The sequence below is a fragment of the Bacillus rossius genome, chromosome 7 (genome assembly GCF_032445375.1).
Source record: "Bacillus rossius redtenbacheri isolate Brsri chromosome 7, Brsri_v3, whole genome shotgun sequence".
NCBI classification, from domain to species: Eukaryota; Metazoa; Arthropoda; class Insecta; order Phasmatodea; family Bacillidae; genus Bacillus; species Bacillus rossius.
This window is the reverse complement of record NC_086335.1, coordinates 62,883,188-62,906,784: the sequence shown is the minus strand read 5'-3', so window position 1 is coordinate 62,906,784 and position 23,597 is coordinate 62,883,188. Positions and strand designations below refer to the sequence as shown.

The window sequence follows — 23,597 nt, the reverse complement described above, 5'->3', positions numbered from 1 at the left end:
GGCAAACGGGGGCAAAGAAAGTGCTGTGTAATCAATTTTTAGATAATAAAACTGCTTAAATAGCACCATTTTCCACCTTGAAATACAAATTTTCCCCGGCGGAGGACCCCCGGACCCCCCCCCCCCCCCCCGCTCCATTAGGGGGGATCGAGGATTCTTTATAAAAAGGTATATTGCCCCCTCTAGACCCATGGGCCCTGTTGCCATAGCAACGGTAGCACGGGCCATGTGGGGGTCCTGGCTGTCGCGTGACGCACGCGCCGCCGCGGAAAGGTCGCGCGTGACGTCACCGGACGGTCGCATTGACGTCAGCGCGGGCTGCACTGACGCGATAGGAACCTGTTCCCCGGCAGTGCGCACAGCGACAGGAATGCAGGCGGTCCTGTGGGCTCGCGGCTGTCGGCTCCGAGCCTGGACCGCTTAGCTCCCGATGTGCGGCGTTTCGGCGGCGGCAAATTCGTGAGAACGGAACGGCGCGGCGGTCGATGTGTCGCGAAGTCGCGGACCCGCGCGTAGCAACGCAAACCCGTACGTAGTCACGTCTGTAAAAGTTAGCGGACGTACCAAACCTTGTTGTTGTGCCAAATGAAACTTTTATGATGGTAAAACTACCCTGGTCGTTCAGTCGTATGGCGGACTTTTGCGTTTGGAAATTCACTTTTGAAAAATATATCTCTGCACACTCATTTCTACGCACTTCAACTTATTTTTTTATTTAACACGTATCCGTTTAAACGAATCACGAACTATTTTTTTTTTCGTTCCAGTTTTAGACTTTTGTATTAAAATAAATTGCAGAACGTGCTGAACTCATCCTAATTAAAACCTAAAACAATACTATAGATTGAAAAAAAATTGGGTCACGAATTTGTGAATTTCTTATTTTGAAAGTCAACGTTAAAAATTCTATTCGACGTACGATATATATGATATTGATTCTTAGTTAAAAATAAAATAAAATAAACAACAATTTCGGTGTCGTAATGATACTATCAAGTCCACTATGTTCTGTGCAAAATGTTATTGTTCACCGTTACGTAAGGAACGTAACGAAGCAGTAACGCAACACGCAACCAGCACATTAATCACGTTCGTTTATAAATCACGCAAGTCGCAAGGCGTAACCAACCCTATAAGTTAAAATTGTAAAACGGTAGAAAACAAATTTCTACCCCGTGTTTCTGGTGATAGTTCATGTTTATCGTGAAAACAATAATTTAATTGAAAAGTGTTATTTTCTTTCACTGTACAAAAGTTGAACAGGTGAAAATAATTATGATGTGTTTAATGAAGACAACATTGTGACCTTCTGTGCCCATAACGTCTGCGTCTTCAAAACCTTTTGGAACACTTCTTTTCACCAAATATATACTTTTTCAGTAGAATTCCAGTGGTACAAGTGAATTATTTTTTGTTCCACGGTGCAAAACATTGTGCTTTACATGCATTGCTAAGATAGTTTAATTTAACAATGTTTCCGTTTACATTTATTAAAAACTAACAGTTTTTTATGCACATACTTAATTACACATCTGTACATAAGCAGAAAACTGCAAAATATACAGAAAGTTTCCCATAAAACATATTTTCATAAGCCCTCAGTGAAGGGTTCCTTGATTCCAAAACAAGCCCCCCCCCCCCCCCCCCCCCGATCTACTCCCGTGTTTCTACATATATAAATCTATCTACTAATAATAAACACTGCTCCACAAATTGTTCTAACTGCGAAAATCGTTGAGGCGAAATAAATTTTTATCAAAATGTTTTCTAAGCGAATCATCAGTAACATTTGGGTATTTCCGTTAATATTATGCAGGAAGGCTTTTTGATCTTTAAGATAAACATATGCACAGTAATGTTGTTTAAAGTATTTTTAGTCAGTGTCATAACTTATCCATGTTTCCACTCGTAAAACTTTCGTGCAGTGAAAAGCGACTAACACTTTAAAATAACATTGTTGAGAATGTAACATGCTTTCATGATAAACATGAACTATTCAAAGAAGTCCGATGACGTAAATAACGCAATAAAACAACAGTCGGTTGTAAAAGCGCGGAAGATGCATGACGTCGTCAAACAGGTCGTTGTTTTCTTGCGTTAATTGCGTTCTGCGTCCTCGCGTTTATTATAAATACAGGTTGTTTACAGTTGTTTTTTTCGTCACTCGTTCTGTCTCTCTTCAACCCCATCCCCCAACTCCGCACAAAAAAATGGTTTGCTTTTGGAGTCACACTTCAAATAGGCTACAGTTGATTTAACCCTTTCATTCCCAAATTATTTAAAATAGAAAAAATATTCTTAGGTAAAATACGGATGAATATATATCTAGAATTACAATTATATTAAAAAAATAAATTTAATAAAACGTATATACATTTTGAGGATGTGGCCATATGGCAACCATTGGAAAACAGAATTGCCTTTATATTTATATTTATATTTGCATTCACAAGAGAGGTTTAAAATTTGTGTTGCCATATGGTATCAAAGGGAATGAAAGGGAAAGTAAAATTCGCCAACCCTATAACTTAAAATTGTAAAACAATGGAACAAAAAAAATTTCTTCCACGCGCATCTTTTGATAGTTCGTATTTGCCATGGAAACTAAACAAAAAAAGTAAATAATTTGATTTAAAAGTCGGTTTATTTTTTCACTTTGTGGATGTTTAACATATGATTTATGACGTAGAAAAAATAATCATCGTGGGTTCCTATGCAGCTAACGTGTGCGTCTTGAAGAAGAGGTTTTCGGAACACAACTCTCTGGAAAGGCCTCTGCTCAGACTGTTTGCTTAGTCAGACAACACTGCGACACAGTGTGCTGCATGTGTGTGTATTGTCATGATAGCTACTGCGGGCCTCGTGGTCCGGATGCCATAATCCAGCATCGAACCAAGCCCCTGTGAGGAGTTCCAGGCCACGGAGTGCCGCCCACTGCCTCTTGTTGTGAAATAGAGTTCATGTGCGGATGTCTGTGAAAAGGATGATACTTGGTTACTTATAAGGCGGTGTTAAAATTTGTTTCTCTAACGGGATCGCGGTAGGGACTCGAACCCATATGCTGCTGTGGGCATTGCGGTGAATAAAGATAGAAGTCACTTCTTTTCCTTGGGCTATCTGCAACCGATGTGGGCGATTTCTTGAGGACATGAGTGAGATGACACACTGCGCAGGGCGGCATTGTAGGAACGAAACTTTAGGTTATATAAATAAATTAAGTTATGATTTTTAGAGCGTGATATTTTAGACTTAGTTACAGGGAGACTTCAGTAAAATATGAAGCTTACAAACACCAAAGACCATAATGAGTTGATCAGAACGGCCCAATACGGCCCCTGGGAGCTCTCCCACCTCCGCTCGACCAACCACGGAGCGGGGTCCCCGCTGGCCCCGACGCCTCCCCTCCTTCCCCCCCTGGTCCCCCGCGCTGCAGTCACGGCCCCTTCGCGGACCCCGACGAGTCGCGGCCTCGAGGTCCTACCCCGCGCCGCCAGGATGTGCAGAGGCGTCTGCCGCGCCGGGCACCGCGTGCTGTTCGAGGATGGGCGAGTGCTCCTCACCGAAACAACAAATAAACTAAGTATTAAAAAAAAAAAAAAAAGGGCTAGGCTGATCCGAGACGTGTCGAAACAATAAGTGCGCGCCCATGTCTTGCCGGAGTGCGCGGGAGTGAAGCGGCCAGCGATGTCGGCGGTCTGCGTGCGGCTCCAAGGTATTTCACGGGGGTTGCGTGACCGTAACTTGGTTCCCTGCCTTCGACAGTTCTCGTGTTGCTCTTGGGGCGCGCCCAACGCGTCGGCGTGTCTCCCGGACCCGTGACTCGAGCAGTGGTTCGGTCCGTCAACAAGCCGAACCATCCACAACGATCCACACATCCATCAAATATTTCTCCGTTCTGACGCTCCCAACAGACTTGGTGGAGATTTATCTTGTATATACATAAATTAGTTTGACTATCATTAAAGTTTAGAATGTATTAATCATTTGAGTAGTCAAGTAGCGTTATTGGTAGGTACCGGAAAAAAAAAACTCTCTGGTTCAATGGCGTGCAGTATGGACTCCAAAGCTCTGCGTTTACTCGGTCACGCGTCACCCCCTCATGGATGCTGTCTTGGGAGACGTCCCAGCGTAGTAGCCTGTGATCCGTTACAGATTTTGTTGGGTGTTTCTTATTGGTCCAAAATCCTCCAGATGAGTTATCAGCCAATATAGGCATCAGAGGATTATAACCATTTAAATTTTTGCCTAACGCGCAATGAATTTGCGAATTTTCCCGGTCTCTACATATTGAATAAATTATTTTCATATTTCTCTAACGTATTTAATTGCACGTCCGTGCCTGGCTCGATTTTGGTATCGAACATTAAACTTAAAAATGTGATCAGACGTAAGTGAAAGACATTTATTTGAAGCGACTAAAAAGATAAACAAAATTAAAAACCTTTAAGCTTGTTATATAATTGCACGGAAACGGAGACGGACCACGCAAATGGAAATGGATCTTCCGGAACATTTCACTCTCGCATCTGCTGCTTCCGAAATGTACGGAAACGTAACAAATGGCAACCAATGAAATTGAATTTTAAGGTAACGAATTATGAATTTAATTAAAAATAATATTATGCTTCTAGATCACAGTACGGGCAGAATTTACATATACAGGGGTGCCCACATGGGGGGGTAACGACGCAGACTGCGTCATTAAAATTTCAGGGGGGGGGGGGGGTGTTAAAAGACGAGAAAAATGTATATATTATTTACATACTTATAACTTCTAATGTTAAAATACGTTTCTGGTGCTTTGATAGGTAGTTGAAAGGGATCTTTTAAATCAATTTGGCAACCCCGCACTTTCCTCAACAAAAGCAGTTTGGCATCTGTGGGTTCAGGATGGAAATATTACCTGATATGACCAAAATTATTATTAGAAAACCAGTTTTAATTAATGCAAAATGTGACAAAATATAATATTAAAAAAGTATAATATTATAAAATAATTGAGTAAATCATTGAGAAAATGGCATAAAAAATTTCGATTGGGAGGGGGGGTTGGCGCATCTTTAGGTTAGAGGGGGGGGGGGGGGGTAGTGATAGTGTTTGGGGGGGTGGGCACCTCTGACATATACAATAAAATTAAATGACAGAGTAATAAAAGAATATTAGATATTCTTGTACTTGAAACAATTTTTAACGTATTTAGAACACAAACAAACATGGCAACCACCGCAGCCAAATACTTTGCTTCTATTGGTCGCGCGGAGCACCGTGAACGTAAGAGTCCAGCATTGCCGAGGTTATCAGTACGGGTTCGTCTCCGTCTGCGTGCTGTTGCAGAAACTGTTCCGTGAGATACGTCTCGGTGTGCTCACGAAAATGTTCGACAAACATGCAGTTAATTATATTTTACTATAGATAATTATAATTTGTGCTTTACAACAGTTAAAAAAACAATTAGAAAACGTAAGTAATATTATTTCTTTTTAATTTGTAAGTCTACAGTTACTTATCTCAGTAAAATTTCCATTTTAATATACACTAAAACAACTACTTAGTAGTTTGTGTAGTTTTTGGATGTCAGTACAGGGGCGTACATGCTGGGGAGGGGGGTGGGGTGATATTTATCTCTCTCTTCCCCCCCCCCCCCCCCCCCCCATTTTGCCTGGAAATCATAAGAGACTCTAAAAATAAATCATTACCGCCAACAAAAGGAAAGAAATTATGAGCAAAGTTGTTCTATTCCCCTCCCCTTTTCCCTAAAAATACATTTCTCCGAATGCTTCTGGTCAAAACTACCTTTTGTTATGGTTACAACCAACAAGTCCATGATGTAATCTTGAAGAATACTAATATGCCTGCAAAGAAACATTCAATTCCCAAATTTTTACTTAGAGATACTTCCCAATGGAACTACAATTGGGAATGGAAGATAAATTACTCAATTTGAATTATTTACAACAATTTACTGTGTGGCAAGATCAACTGTTATGATGTAATACTTGAGACCTTCTTAAAATATAATCACATAATAAAAACTGTTGATAAGATCGTTAATACTGTCAACAAATTTTGAAATATATACCTAGGAGCTGGAATTATATTAACAAATATTAAAAAAAAAAAGTTTCGATACAGCCTATAGGGGTATGTAGTTTTAGAAGTACCTATTTCTTATGTAAATATTTTTAAAACTTTTATAAACTTCTGGACATTTTGAGAACATAATGTACATAACATCTTTATGTTCTCCAATATTAAAAAATGATCTATTAAACATTTTCTCATTTTCCTTGCAGAAAAAATATTATTAATGTTTTTAACTCACTGTATCCAGCAATAAATAGCTTAGAACGAATTGTTTATTATGCTAACTGAGGTGGTTATTCAATTTTAGGTAGATTTCAAATAGGTACTATATATAATAGCCTTTACTATGGTGTGACTGTCGGAAATTTAAAAAAAAATTATATAATTTTTTTTTGTTTCATGGTCCATAGACCCCTACATAAAATCGATGGTGGTTGTTGTTGCTGTTGTCCTAGGCATTATCATAAAGTTTCATTTGACACAACAATATGTAGGGTGTGTACCATAATGTTTACGAAAGTTATTATAAATGTGTTTATTTTGCTACAACATGGGTCAGCCATTATTGTAACACATTTCTGTTCATCAACTTATGTTCCATTTCACACAATTATTCCTACAAAATGCAGTATTTCGAGAGCTAAGACACTTCAATAAAAGGACTAACCACATCGCAACTGTATTGTGAGTAATCCTTTATGGTTTATGGTTTAACCCGCCTGTCCTCCTATTTGCCTTGTCCTATACATTTGTGTGTAGGAAATGTGCTTAGGGGCTTGTCCACGGGTCCATACATGTGGAACTATGCGGTATAACGGCCAGTTTCTCTCCCGGCTCAATCTAGTATTCATTGGTCACCGGGGCCGCATGTCCACACTTCGTCTTCCCAGAGAGGCTGCTCTCTGAGAACTGGTGCCTGGCAAACCAGAGAAAAGTCTGCAGCTTCTTCTCTCCCTTACACTATTGTGGCTACTAGAGGTGAGAACAAGGCAATGTGAGATCCAGTGGTGGTTCGCATGCGTCCGGTCCCTGAGACAGTCAGACGACTGGCGCGTCTCTGGCGGCTCTTCACCCATGGCCGGCGCGTCCACACAGGCGAACTAGGCAACCGCCTAGGGCGCCAAGTAGCTGGGGGCGGCGCAGCACGACACATAACAGCTGATATAATATGTTTAACGATTATTGAAACTAGATTAAAATGGATTTTTGTAACAGTTTGGAATGTTTATATTGATATAAGTAATTATTTAAAGTCCACAGTGACCTGTTTATAATTTGTAATAAGTAAAACTGTAAAAAAAAAAAAAAAACACAAGCCTGCTTACATTTGATTGTTGAAAAAATTTTAAGCTTACGTGATGTATTTTGAGGCAAGGCAAATTTTTTTGTGGTGTCCGGCCGGGAGGGGAGGGGGGCATTAAGGTTTTTCGCCTAGGGCGCCAATTTACCTTGCACGGGCCCTGTCTTCACCGCCAAAGATCATATTTCCCACGTTAAGTACACAGAGTTTTAGTCGAGTAGAAATAAGCAAAAAATGGGCCCGACATAGAACTAATACAAACAAAAAGTCTGATTGCGGTGTGTCTGCAAAATTCAAAATTAATTCCAATGTTTAAATTTAAATAACAGAAAAACCATGAGAGATACGGGGAAAACGAATAGACCTAAATTGTTTTAAATTTTATTCCCTTTAATTTAATTCTTATACATGTTTTCGCTAAACTGCATGGTTTACCCGTAAAATAACAAAAACTGCCGGAAATGTGCATACTGTCAGCCATATATCCAATATGGCGGCCAAAGGTGCAAAGATGCGAATGTAGATTTTTAGTATGTTAAACACTAAGGTATTACCTGCAAGACACCGCAATCAGACTTTTTATTTGTATTAATTCCATGTCAATGTTTATTTCTACTCGACTATTTAGGAACGACTCGGGCTGAGTTTGGTGGCATATTCGCACAGTGATTAATCTTTGCTTTATTAATAAATACAAATGATGATAATATTTCAATTAATATTTAACAATTCAAGGAAAACATAATAAAGTTTGGTGATTATATTTAGCGAATTAATACATGAGATTCCTGTGGAGGAACACAGAAGTGTCGCAAGGGCAGCTAACGATATATCGGCCATGGAGCCTTTCCACTTGCTGCACTTTCTTACACCATCGTCTGACGTGCAACATGCTGCAGGGCAGGCATCGATGTGGCATAACAGCCTGTGCGACAGAGGAGCACTGACTGTTGGCGTTTCACAACCATGTTGCATGCCAGTTTCACTTCGCCTATCTTAAATACCTGATCCCTAACTAGCTTAAAATCATCATCTAACATGTGCTAAAATTCAGTAGTAGAATAAATGCTGGACTAAGACAAATATGAAGTGGACAAGCCCTCTAAACTGTCTGCCCATCCTCGTGCGCAGGCGCGACTGTGCAATAGAGGAGGTTACAGCTAAAAGCAAATCTGGGAAAGGGATGTGGGAGCGGAGTGGAAAAATTCCTTCCAGTAAATTTAAACAATTGAAGTTGGAATCGTTTATGTTGTTAAAGTCTAGTTAAATAATTATCAAGAATTTGTTCGTTTATTTAGTTACAGTTGTTATTTTAGGTAACCTGGTTTAAAACGAGGTTCTGAAAAAAAAAACTTCAGAAAAAAACACATAGTAAAATTCTCTAATTACTGGTGGCCATTACATATGTTCTATCTCATCTCTGGAATTAATAAAATTGTAGTTTGTTACCAGGTGGTGGTAAAAATTACATAATTATATTTTAACCAAGTGATGCTGTTTTCTTTTGTCATCACATAGTCTAGGCTAAGTTGGTTGTTTTGCCAAAATGTCGGTTAAATGTGAGTTGTTTGCACTGTGGAAACATTTTAAAACGACTATATTATCATATCGAAGTGAAGGTTGTACGGCGGAGATTCTAATTCATACTGTTTAACAAACAGTCAAGCAACATTTCTGCAATGTTTTGGCCGTATCAATATGGCGATTTTAAGAAGTGATTCTTTTAGCATGCATCAAAAGACAGGTATTATGAATCTCACGCTATATTATACTTAAATAAAATGTAAATAAATAATTAAACGGTTAAGTTACAACCCAAATGTTGTTTGTAATATAAATAATATTTTTAAAATTATAAATATATTCCAACGACATAAATTTTGTACAAAGATCCTACATGTAGGACCATTTTAAGAGTCTGGCAAGCAAAACCTTTGGAAGTTGATTATTTATATTCAGAAACATTTTACTTTGCCCTAAGTTATGACTGTGCAAGTAGCCATAATGTCATTTTTAATTTAAAAAAAAATTCAAATGGGAAAATTACTAAGTAACTTTTTTTGGTTGTTTATTTTTTCATGGTTAGGTGCTTTTTTTTTTTTTTTTGCGGTTGAGGAGGAATTATTTTTTTTACGATGATATGAAAAGATTTTGCAAAATATCAGTGAAGACAGTATATCATATAAAGTGATGCAAGGTAAGCTGTTACAATTGCTAATTAAATTGTGTGGGAAGAAACGTCACCAACGGCTAAATTTGTAGGTCCATGTGTCAATTTGGTTAGTAACAATATTAAAGTCATTAAATTCTTTTAAATATACTTGTAAATTTTTTTTTTAATTTTTCAAACCCCGCTCTTTTTTCGAAGAAAATTAATGTATCCGCCCTGCCTGATCATTTATGTTAAAACAATTTTTGTTATTTCTCTATTTAAATTATTTAAAAATAATTTTTTTAAGTTGAACTATGAACACACCTGCCATTAAGAAAATTAGTATGATTTCCGAATGCACTCTCATATTAATTTCCTTTAAAAGAGTGCTCTGCCTGTAATTTCATAGCACATCGCAGCTGACAGACCCGATGTTGGTTTGGATGCTGAGTTTTGCAGGTTAGTACGGAACTTTCCATTGCTTGCTGCAGTGATAATACTGTTACAGGAAATTAAAGGTACAATAATTTTCTTTATGTGAAGTATTTTCATAGTGGTATTTTTTATAAGTTATTTATAAATTATTTTTATTTACAAATAACTAATAAATACATTTTTTACATATATGAATCAGTCAAGGGCGAATGCATTAATTTTCTTCGGAATAGGAGGGAGATTTTAAAAAAAACTTTATAATAACACTTGTATTCAAAAGAAATTAATTACATTACTGTTAGCACTAACCCACTGACAAATGGGCCTACATACCTATGTAAGAATAGGCGACGTGTCTTATCACACATTTTGATTAGCATGTGTAACAGAACACCTTGTATCATTCAAAATAAAATTTATATATTGATATATTTCTGTTATACCATGTAAATTATTAAATTAATTAGGCTATAATTTGCCTTATTTCCTAAAAGCCTCTGTTATGTGTAGTATCTTTTAATACCCTAAATTATAATGTCAAGCATCATCCATCACAGGATCATACCATCAGGATCTAGTGCACAGGAAAACTTTTAATATGAAGATGAATTATGCAATACAAATCATGCCAAGAACCTAACAAAAAAAAAACTCAAGTAGTAAAAATACTCGCCTATTCGGGAGGCGGGTTAAAAGCTTGACTCTCCACTGTGACTGACGATTAGGATAGCAACAGTTTATATTGTAGCTGACCTAACAAAACTAACCTTTCACATCATTGTACAATATTGTAGATATATTTGGGATGATATTTTTGACATAACACTATTGCTGGTTACATCGTACATCATAAGAGACTCGAGTAACGTACAAAAAAGATGAATATTCAAAAAAAGATAAACATGCTATGTCAAAAATTTCAAAACCTAATCAAGCACAGAAAATTACATGGTAGGAATTAATTGAAAAGTTATAACAGCAAAGGTGGACACAGTGAACTGACAAAATTAAGATAGTAGCAAGGAAAGTAAAAATAACCTGGGACAATAAAGTAACAAACAGGTGTACCCAACAATGATGCGGAACAGATAATGTGAACAAACACAATAACACAGAGGTGCACAATGGAAACCAAGCAATGTGACAGAGCAGATGATCTGGACAACGACAAACAGCACAGATAAACACTTGGAAACAGTGGCGTAGACAAGATTTATGTATTGAGGGGGGGGGGGGGGGGGTTAAGAAGCATGGTAACCCCCTCCCCCCCTATTAAAATGGTAGAGTCCGGGGGTCCGCCCCCGGAAAAAATTAGGATTTTAAGGTGTAAAATAGTGCTATTTTAGCAGTTTTCGGTACTTTAAATATTCTAATGGTAAAATATTTTTAATTTTTTAATAAAAAAAATTGTTTGATTGATGAAGTGATAAATTAATTAAAGATATTTATATATATCCAAGGGCCTTGTTTACGTCCACTCAAAATCATAAATCATGCTTGAAGCTCAACAATACAAAAAAAAAGGAATAAAAAGGGTTGGGTTTCGGCAGAACTGATCTATTCCTGGAAACAATTAGCTTTAGCTTGAAGAGTTACATGACACCATGTCATCGTCTCAATTCTATACACACACAGCGATATTTACACTTTTGGAAGCCCAGTCAACACCTGCTTATAATTACCGCGCTGGTTAAACACAGTAGGTGTAAGATATTTGATAGCTTGGGACCTGTCACGGCGTCACAACCTTATAGCTTCTGCTTGCAACAGGGGTAGGGGAAGGGAAGTAGAATCGGTAGGGCTCGCTTACTCTTCCCCTCTAGTGCAGTGGCCGGTGATAGCAGTAAGACACCCAGGCTTTTAGCTAACCTGCTTTCAGATAAGAAAAAAAAAATTTGGTTAAGGGGGGGGGGGGGGTTAGAACCCCGAATACCCCTCCCCCTTCCCCCCGGCTACACCCCTGCTTGGGAAGTCTTATGTAGCATGATATTAATTATGAATACTTGTGCAACTTTATGCCCATTATATTACTCTCAATTAATATTGAAAATAAATATGACGGAACAATAAATTCAAGGGAGGTACCATGATAAAATTTCAGGTTTACCCGTAAATAATAATAATAATGTCGAAAAATGAAAAAAATTAAAATGGTGTGTGAGACCAAGCCTTGAAAATGCTTTAAATAAGACCAATCCAAAAGTTTTTACTTTAGAAGTACGTATGTGTTTCAACACATAGCAAATACTGATGAAATCCTGCTACTTTACTACCCAGCATACTTTCACAGAATCTTTGAAAGCTTGGTGTCACTCGTCTATTTTTTTTTTGTTTGAAATAAAGTAAGAGTAAAAAGATTTGGAAACTCAAAGATTTAACAGTTAGAAGAAAGATTACAGGGTGTCTTGAGGTCACGGAAGTCCCAAAAAAGTAAAGAAACTGAAGGATGGATTTTGAAAGTCCCAAAATAAATGGTAAATGTTCTAGAAGTCACAAAAATTAATTCTCTGCATCATTTTGCTAACTTTCATTTTGTTTTTTTGATGATTCACTTATGTTATAGTTGCACATCAAATATTAATAGTTGTAGAATGTTGACATATATCATATATATAATATATCATATATACATAAGTAAACATATATGTATATATATAAATTACTGTGTAAAAGAAAATGGGTTAAGGATAAAAGTTTGGTATTGCATATCCAAGTCTATCATTTGATCCTAATGGCATGATACTGAATACATTGATCCTGTGATATGTGATTCTTGCTGTTTTAATTTAGTACCTACATCGAAAAATCCTGAATATAACAAAACTTGTGTTGTAACAATGAATTATGATTGAATTAGTTAAAATAAAAATCTGAATTAATTTTTTTTACTTCCTAACATTGTTTATGTTGTAATATTTTTGTTATGTCCAAGATCTTTCTACATACTAAATTAAAAATGCAAGTATCATGTACCATTGGATCAATCATATGGATGATCTCATCAGAATCAAAGGATAGATTTGGAAATGTGATACAGAACAATTACCGAGTTAAGAAAATTTATTTTAAAAATGTTTGAAACTGGTGTACCAGGTAATTTTAGACACACTAAAATAACGAAGAAATGCTGGTTACTGCAGTGCATTACATCAAAATCCAGGGCAAAACAAGAAATTTACCTGGTATTAAGCAAATTTGGTGTATACCAACTCAATCTTAAATATATAGAAATTTGTTAAACTGTAAAACCATTAAAACCTTGGCTTTACAAATAGCATGATCCAGAGTACTTCGGGTTTTTGGCCTGCAAATACCTACTTGAAGATTGTAAGAATAGTATATGTTGACATCAACGTAGGCAAAAATTTTAATTCTGTATTTGTTTGGTTTTTGGAGGTACAGTAAACTCCCTATTATCCACGGGCGGCGCATGCTACGAAAAAATACAGCACATATGTAAACCTGTATTTTATTACAAGTGAGCAAATTTGAACTCTACTGACGAGTGTATTGTGTGCAGTATACAGTAAAACGCCACAGGCCTTCTCGGAACTCACGCAGTAGGCTGGCATGCGTTGCTATTTTTGTCTCTGTCGTGCTTTGTTTCTAGTCGTATGGTTGAGCACTTTTATGTTTACATTTCTGAAATGTATTGTATGTTAATAATTCAGTGAAATACTAAAATTTTAGCATCATTTAAAAAATTTTTACTGTTGATTATAACTTTTACTGTACATAAAGTTTTAGATTTTTAAGTTGAAATTAATGTTTCCTTTTTTGTTTTCCATTTTTAGCTCTTTTGTGGATTATCCGCGATTTTCACTATCCGCGGTGGCCCTGCCACTTAATTTCACGGATAATCGGGAGTGTACTGTATGTTTCATCTGAAACCACATCTACCTCTGAATTATTCCTTTTCATTAAATAGTTACATTTCATCACATAGGCTAACATTTCTGGCAATTATCAACAAATGATGGGAGCACTACTTGATTATAAGCAAAGCGATATCACTGTTTTCTCTCTTCATATGTTTTGTCATCAAATATGATGCATCGAATCAGAAATTTAAAAAATGTTGATTTCATTCCCAGACAAAATGTGTCAACACTATCTCCCATAATTTTTCTAAATTTTCTGATTCCCTCTGAGAATTCCCACTAAATAAACCAGTCCAATAACAGCCTTTATTACTTTTTTTGTGCATTTTTAATCTTTCTCATGACTGTAATTGTCTGAAACTGACTCAATGTGTTGATATTGGACAATAACATCAAATTCATAATCTGTTATAAGAAAGTTCCAATGCTTGACTGGCATCTTAGCTGTCTTGCCCCTTTACTCCTGGGAAATGACTAAGTTATGTGATTATGTTTTTTTTGGTTTCGGTCTTGTTTCCTTCCATTCCGTAACCTTGTTTTTCGTGATTTAGTAATCATTACCATTACTTTTTACTTCTTTATCAGTATCATCTTGTATTTTATCAGATTCTTTGTGACAAATTTCGACTATCTTCGGCACCTGTCTCACTTAAACCGCCAACATCATCACCGACAACAGTTACGTTGAACAACATATCCATTACTGCTTGAAAATCACTAGGTTTGTTAACATCAAAAGTTATTTTCTCGCTGCAATATTTTATTCGCTCAATATGTGCTTACAATAATAAACATAAACTATCAAACATGTACCCTATCGGTTGAAATGTATCTCACATGTACCCTGTCTGTTGAAACATATCTCACACTATTACTTACTTGCGTGCAGTGTGTCTTGCAGATAAAACCGAACCATAGAGAGCTTAACTCATGTTAGTACACTGGTGAATCCAGAAAGGGGGGTGGGGGGGAGCATAACGGCATGCTAGATAACAGGACACATTTGAACCAAAACTAAAGTGTACTAAATATTCTGATTCTAAATGCACTAAAATTGTATTAGAATATTTAATTTGGCTCTCTGCTGACCATCAATCTGGATCCACCCTTGGGTCAGTGTGCCAATGATCATTGTGGGAGTGTCTCGCAGGAAGGTATTGGGAAGGGGGGGAAAGTCTGGGAATCTCCGTTTTGAAACAACACTCGGATTGATTGCAACTAATGGGGGTGTTAGGGATCGTCCATTAATCACGTGAGGCTCGAAGGGGGGGGGGGGGGGGGGGTTTCGGGAAAAATCACGAAATATCACAAGGGGGGAGGAGGGGTGTAGAGAGATATCACGTGTATTTATTTTTTCGCGCGATTTCTACTAAACCGAAAAGCGACGCGTGACCTTGACTCGTCGTAGCCAGGCAACAATATCCCCGCCCGCCGCAACATGAACCACCCGGCTCGGCTTGCCAGTCGCCAGTAAGACTGTGATTTTGGCGCCGAATATACATGCTGTGCTTAATTTTCCAGAATTAAATTAGATTATACCTATATTTAAATATAATATTCTGAAATTTTTAAAAATATTTTGTACCAAAAAAATACACGTGATTTATTGGAAGAGGGGGGGGGGGGGGGGGGGGTAAAGTCTAAAACCTCACCACAAATCACTAGGGGGGAGGGGGGGTTAAAAATTTGCTAAAAAAAAACATCACGTGATTAATGGACGACCCCTTACGTAAGTAAATAAAAATACAATAGTCTAAATCTGATTCCATACATATGTGGCTAAAGGCACACAAAGAACCATTAGGATTTTGCATTGACTTTTTTTATATTAATAGTATTTTAATACGTAAACAAAGAGAAAGGATAAATTAAAATTGGAAACCATATAAGCACTAGAAAATTGACTAAACCATGCAATCAATCAAAATAAAATTGTTTCCCCCTCAAATTGATAGTAAAGTCATGAAATTTAAGTAATAATACATTGTTTCTTGCTGGATACATAATCTGCTACAATTGGAATAATTTGATTTATTTATGTACGATAATAGAGATGTATGTTCAACATTCTTAAAAATTAAAATGGTTCCAACTTTATCTTAAATTTTGCACATAGAAATTTGTCAAAATGTAAAACCATAAAAACCTTGGCTCTACAAATAGCGTGTTCCAGAGGACTGAACTGTGTTTGCATACAGTGCACTGTGACAGAAAAGAGCAAGTGTTTGTGACCTGCTCCTAGCGAGTGCAGTTTGATGTCGTACCAGCAACTGGAACGTGACCCGAAATAGGTGCAGCCAGCTTTAGGACCTACTGTTTTAGTATTTAAGTTTTAAATGTGAAAATACACTCTTAAGCTCGGTCTCACATAACATGTTTAAGGTATTTTATTGTCAATACTATTATGTGAGGGCTTTTCCTTTAAATGTATGATTATTGTGCTCTAAAATATTCTCAAAATATATAAATATATTAAAGATTTTCTAATTGCTGTATAAAGTTGCATACAATCGTTCAATTTTATGATTACTTGTACAATCCAGTTTGAAAATAACATGAGAAAATTTGTAACTCAACAAAAAATGCAAGAGAGCTATCAAAATAAATTTACAGGAAAATCTCCCGGTAGCAATGACAAGAAATTGAAGTAACCAATCTAAGCCTTAAGTTTTATTGAATTGCTGGGAGACAAAATAACTCTTGATAATCCATTCCAAACAGTATCAAAAAATTAATTTTATTCCTCAATTATAAATTTTTTTGTTTGCTTAGTGACAAACTCAAACACAAACACAATTGCTGTTTTTAAATTATTTTAAAATTCTCATAATCTTTTACAACTCATTTTATTTGCTCTTTCCATCTGAATTCATCTGAACTGATTTTATGAATAGTTTTAATGTTTTGATTCTTGATTAGTGATTGAAAAATGCTCAGACACTGGAAATGGAAATGAATCGGTTTGAGGTGATAGTCATCAGTAATGTTGGAGACAATCGACAGGCAATGAGATGCTGAGAGCACTGATGGAAATGAGTAGGATGGGTAAATGGGAGCGCTCCGAGAAAACCCATTCGACTCTCGGCAAAGTGCACCATTGCAGAAAATCCGGGTTTGACCTCACCGGGAATTGAACCCGGCTTGCCTTGGGGAAAAAGGGGGGGGGGGGGGTGTTGGAGTTTGTGATGATTCTGACTCTGCCACATCGACCACCACTGACATCTTGGAGACAGGTGGAAGTTAGAGCTTTTGGTGCGCTCTCTCTTGATGCAGTTCGCTTCTGGAACCTGAAAAACTACCGCTATCACAGTGAGTGCGTTGGGACTGAATACGTCTCTCGGCCAGTACAGACCAAGAGCAGGCTAGTGCAGATGCTGATGTTCCCCATTGGTTTCAGTTAAGACTTCATATAGCCGTACTGCATTGATTGTATGCAAAATAGTATATTTAATAACTGAACTAATATGGTGAGAAACTCATAACAATTCCACTAATACGATTTTACTTGAAAAAAAGAGTTGATCAAAAATGGAGCAAGTGAGATATGTATTAGGTAAATTCGTAAACAGAAACCATACTGGAATGATTTATGCTTTTGATATGTGTTTGAGAGTCACATACAAATTTACAACAATTATTGCACATTTTAAACTACCAACTATCAAGATGTGGTGGCAACCTCAGTCAAAGAAAAAGGTTGAATTTTCTCATTTTCTGTTATTGCTGATGTTCTACATTCATAAGGCAAGGGTTGCAGTTTGAATACCAACCCCAGACATTGCTTCAATTTGAGAACTAGTCTATTCACGAGGCTATATGCACTAAAAAAAAATCTTAAGAAGTTCTCACTTAAGTTTTCTTGCTTTATACTATTAAAAACTTGAGCACTTGACCTATAAATACATACTGTAGATGTACATAGTGAAGCACTCATAGAAGTAAAACATTTGTTTTTAAATGTTTTTATTTTAGTCTCTGTGTAATTTTATCTTTGCCTTATATTGAAAATTATTTCCAAATTTTGTTCTCTATGAATATTTCACTCTAGCTTAGACGTTAATTTTATTACTTTCTATAAATATGTTTCTTGATTAAAATAATTATTAATGCTTTGTTTGATATTGTCCCATTAAATTCGGTGTTACTATATTTATGTATTGTTCCTGAGAGATAACACTTAAGAGATTATTATTCTTGGAGGCTAGGGCACAATTAATATTTCCGCTTAAACTATATTTGCGATTTCAAGCGATATATCGATGAGCTCGGAACAAGGAAAATTAAAATGTTTATTTTTTTTAAAAATTTGGAAGCTTAGTTTTGGATTGTTCTTTCGACGGCCAAGGGATTAAGATACATCGTTAATAAGTTCCATGTAATTTGAGATTATAGAATCAAAGAATCAACGTGTAAAGTTTTAGTAGCAATTAATGAACTACTAAAACCAGGAATAATATTGATACATTTCAAGAAACCCGGTACTACTAAGTATTAGAAGAGGTAGTGACCAATTATGGAGCATGACATCAAGACCGTCGATTGGTACAGGCAACGTTAATTAGCTTGATACCAGAGAATCAAATATGTCCGTGAAGCAAGAAAGAAGAGATGCCGACCCACGCCGCGAAGGAAGGATGTCGATCTACTAGAGGAGACATCGCGGACGACGGGATCCGAGGCAGCATCCACTACGACGACTCCAATTTTACCGACGTCAAGTTCAGAGGGAGAGGACCGGAGGAGTAACCTAACATTCGACTTCGGCAGTTGCAGAGCCAGCAGCACAGGAAGGAAGCCACGGAGTTTGAAAGGTTTTCCAGAGCATTCCAAATCGTGTAGCAGTTCGACGAGGTTTGTTTCCCCAACCAAAGGTATCCCAAACTGCATAAAGTTCGTGTTAACCTTTGATACTGAACAGTCACAAGATTTATAATTGTTTTATTATTTGACCCACAAATAATTAGTCAAATTTGTTCAAAAGAAACTATGGTGAATTAAGTGTTATCTCACAGATTTGAAATGTCATAAGTTCAATCCAATAATGCTATTCATAAAAGTAATTATATAAATGTCCACTCTCCAATTGTAAACTGAGTTTGTATGCTACTATTAGTTCTAAGTCCAAAGGTTCCTATAACTCTTGCTCTTCGACTGAGTATTATAAACATCTTTGGTTTGAAATCTAACATAAACAAACTACCAAACTTAAATACTACGAATATCATCAATAAAAAGATGATGAGCTATATTGATCTGGAATATTTGTAAATGATAATCACTTGTCACGTTTTCATTATTTTAGTACGCAGTGTAAATGGGTATGTCTGTGTAAATGTGTATTGTCACCAGCGTCACAATTAATTACGTTGGTAGTAAAAATTCAAATTTCAATACACCTTTCATTTTCAGCATCTCTGTTACACTGATGTTCATGACCACTTCACAGCTTACAGATGTTTTGAACTACTATACTGGACTAATTAATGAATAACGTTAAAGATAAGATATTGTTTTTGCAAAAAGATCTTATTCGTGGATTCAGCCCTTAGAAGAGTGAAATTAATTAAAGTACATGTATACTTGGATATCTTCATCTCTATATATTAGTTTCCATAGATTCGGTGTATCAACTGCAGGTAATAATTGTAGTTACTTTGTAGGTCTGCGCCTATTGAACTGGTGACTAACAAAGGGGCTAGATCCATAAATCTGTCTGTTCATCTCGGTGACTGACAGTTTTACGATTTTATAAGTTTTCCATGTTTGTTTGTCAATGAAGATGATAAATACTAAATAAATTTCTAAGTAACTTCAGAAACTTCTTATTACGGTTTTACTATATAATCTCAACTGTGCGTGACTTCATTGTGGGGATGATGTGACTTGCTTTTCATTTAAATGGATGCTGTTGTTTACTTAAACATTTGAAATAGATACTGAAGAGCTCATTTTTAACTACTACATTCTTGCATGGTGAAGCAACATTGCTCTGCATCTTTCACAGAATTCGCTTTGGCTTGTAGCCAACTTTTCTATAGTTATACGAAGTTACTTCTTTAGCCTAAATTGAAAAGTAATGACTTAAAAAAAAATCTTTTAAGTGAAAATGTTAGAGTTCACAAATGTTTGATTGTTTTTCAGAACAGTGATTAATATATTATTAATGACATTTTCAAACAGGAATCTACTAGGATAGGTGCTTCAACTAAACCACAATTCTTGAACATCAGTCCAACAATGTAATGAACTATCACATATATGTTTAAGGCTTTAGATTTTTTTTTTTACATTTAAAACTTAAAGTAAAGTGTTAATATTAATTTTTTTTAGCCTGTGTTATTTTAAGTAATTTTTTATGGTTTTCTTGAATATAAATTTTTCAACCAAGAAATATTTTTTTGTCAAGTTAGATGTTAGCATGTATCTATCAGTATTCACCATTGTTTAGAGAAATTTAAGATGTCTATATACATGCAGGGGGGTAGCCAGGATTTTATTTAACGGAGGAAATGGCAATATCATTGTTTGAATTTAACTTTTTACAAATTTTGAGGATGATATTTCCCCCTCCTCCCTTGATTGTTCCCCTGTTTATGCTCCAATTTCATCTGGTTAGGTGTACTAGTTTAAAGGGGACTGCCTGCGAGGTAGAGGGTGAAATGCACATTCTAATGCACCCGTTGCAGTTAGCTTGGGTGTATGTAGCCTTTATGTAAGGCTGCATGCCACTGTAGCACTTAAAGCTGTGATCTTGTAATTTTATCAGTGGGAGTATGAAACATAGTTCACTGCATAACATCACTTGATAAGTTTTAATCTATATAGCAATATGAAAATATCTAACCTAGCTATGTTGAAGGGTGCTATGTCATCCAACATAGTCTGAAGCTTTACCTACTTCTTTTCATGTAAAAACGCATTGAAAATATGTTCAGTATTTTCCTGTGAAAATGTGTAATTTAAAAACTACAGCACAATTATGCCCACATAAAGTGGATCTAAAAATTTTTTTTTTCCAATGTTAAGTTGAATGGTTTTAATCCTTGGTAGGCACATCATGTTATTCATATACACTTCAAAAAATAAATGTTACTTTTTTGTTTTATAAAGTTTTTTTGTCACAATTTCCTTTTGGAGTCAATGCAATGTGTGTGTGTGTGTATATGTGTATGTATATATGTGTGTGTGTGAAAAGGCCCTTTTACATGACTACTAAAAACTTATAGATATGTATTTACTTCACCCTGTTGCATTATGACAATTATTCAGTTAATCTGAATGTGTGTATGTGTATGTATGTATGTATGTATGTATGTATATATATATATATATATATATATATATATATATATATATATATATATATATATATATATATATATATATATATGCATGCATGTGTTTGTGCACATGCACATATACAAAAAATCTGGCTAATGCAATCAAGTTTTAAGGGAAAATAAATATTTAAAAAAAAATAATGAAATTTTTATTTTTTAAAAATTATATCAGTGGTTAAACATTTTTGAAACATTTAGAGGCTTATAGAGATACATTTTACTACACGTTGCATTACAGCAGTATTCGGTTTATTAAAAACCACAATAGTCTGAAGCAGGTCTCAGCCCCAATTTGTTCAAATGACTGGTATTTCACTGTATGTATATTTAAGGGCACAAGTTAAGTTTCCCTGTTCAGCAACAAAATCTTACAACAGTCTGTTTGCTAGGAAAATGTACTGAAATATTGCATTCAAAAATTAATTTATATCATTTAATATTTTATATGAAATATCTAATAATAGTTTCAATTGTTTATATTCTCTGTAAATATATAAGGCTAATAAAAAAAATTTTTTAGCCCTAAACATTTCAAAACTTTTTTTTACAATTCTTACTTCAAAGTGTGTAAATAAGACATGTTTATTTTTGTGAAATTTCATTTTTTTAAAAAAAATCCTGTTTATTTGCATTTTTTAAATTTATTCTGCCGAAGTTTGATCGTATATTTAAGAAGGAAGAAATTAAATATCAAATTTGGGAGAATATTTTAATGTTAGTTTTACAAAATAATGAAAAAGCAATTCTGTTTATAATTTTTTTTCATTATCTCATTTATTGAAGACAATTTAGAATTTGCAATATATTGATTGAATAATAAATTATACTTTTCCTGAAATTACTTTCGTTGAATAAATATTGAAAGGATTTACTTCTCTGATAATGAGTCCCGATTGTTCTATTCTAAGCTTGGTGACCACGGATAACACCTTCATGGTAGATGCCATGGTGCCTACGAGGTTTTACTTGGCGGGGTCATTTCGTGAAGGCGAAGCGGCAAAACCACGCCCTGTACTGAGCTCAGGAAAGAAGCTTTCCACAGGTTGAAGATATCAATAGTAGCTGGCAACTGAACCTGGGACCTAAGTTGACTTGCCAGCTAAGAGTTATGACCACTAGCTTAAACAGCTGGATTTAAATATATAATATATTTTCATCAAAACAGTTTAAGTTAATGCTGTTGTTAATGAATGGGTATTTATAAACAATATAAATTTTTTTAGCATTTTTAATACGGTGCTTTTTCTGGACATTGCGTATTTTGTTGGCTAAGCTTTAGAGGCCCGCCTACTCAGGGGTGTATCTGTGTCAGCGAGGCGGGATAAGCGCGACGCTCGCTGGTTCTTCTAGCGCGGTGTCTCCTCTGGACTGGCGCGCAGTCTTCTCGTCGTGCACAAGAAGACTACGAGATTTGAGTGGTATCCATAACATTATATGGCAGGGAAATGAAAATTAAGATGTGATGCAAGTTCCTGTAGAGCTCTCAAAAATCTGTGCCGGGTGTTTCATGCCTAAAAAATTATTTTGAAAACATGCATTTCAGCCATTTTCATTCTTCTAAAAATACAGTTTACAAACAAAATACGGAAAAAGTACTACTCATCCACCCTCAGTGTATTCTTAAATACCTTTCGTAAACACACCACTCTAATACCTCGAGCAGTTTTCAAATTGCATGGTTTTTTTTTCTGACGCTCTATATACGGTACGCGGGGCCATTAAGGAAAGTGGTAGTGTTAGTCCACCAATAGGGTTCATAACTTATTTTGATAAAAAAAAACCTTATAACTATTAAATTCAAAACTGGAATTAAGTTGGCTGGTGGCACCGCCCGAAAGAGTTAGTTCTATCTCGAACGACCCATAACTACCTTCCTGCACAGTTGCGTAACCGAGCGAGGCGCGGTGAGAGCTGCGTGTTGTTAATCTAGAAGTTCCCGAGGGCAAAAAAAAAAAAAGAGAAAGAGGAAGGGGAAATAGTTTCGAGGGGCCGTCGACTAGACTCCGCCATGACTGCTATTTCACTTGTGCCTTGCTAGCCTCGAAGCTTCCTGGTAACGAGAGCAGCTCGCAGGAGTGGTGGTTGCCCCCCCCCCCCCCCCCCCGCCCCCAATCACGCTTGTGCTCAATTTGATTTTACTTTTAGGAGTGAAGCTTTTTGGGTGTGATGAGAGTAAAATTTCAAGGCCGACTTTAATGCAACGTCTTCTGACGCGAAAGAGATGGCCAAAGAGATACACCGCCGTTTCTTCACATGCTGGGCCGGGAGCGAGTGAAGGTGACACCAGCAACTATTATGTTCCCATAACTCGCTATGTGGAATTGCAATAAAAGATTGTGACCCCGTCACTTGTTCTAATAATCAGAAACGACGGTGGGACTCAAAGTGTGCGGTTTTAAGATCAA

The 23,597-nt window shown here is 36.2% G+C and overlaps 1 protein-coding gene across 4 annotated transcripts in view; it reads left to right on the top strand.

Moving 5' to 3' along the window:
* Positions 1 to 336: 336 nt before the first annotated feature.
* The window catches only part of LOC134534190 (sepiapterin reductase), a 36,888-nt gene continuing 13,627 nt past the window's right edge, over positions 337 to 23,597 (top strand). Inside the window, exons 1-2 of one of the 4 annotated variants that reach the window (XM_063372349.1) lie at positions 343 to 528; positions 6,714 to 6,768. The gene's annotated coding sequence lies outside the window, so the exon portion shown is untranslated. Of the gene's footprint in view, positions 529 to 6,713; positions 6,769 to 8,758; positions 9,129 to 9,884; positions 9,996 to 23,597 lie in introns of those variants that run through there. The other 3 variants (XM_063372348.1, XM_063372350.1, XM_063372347.1) reach the window with 3 other exon arrangements.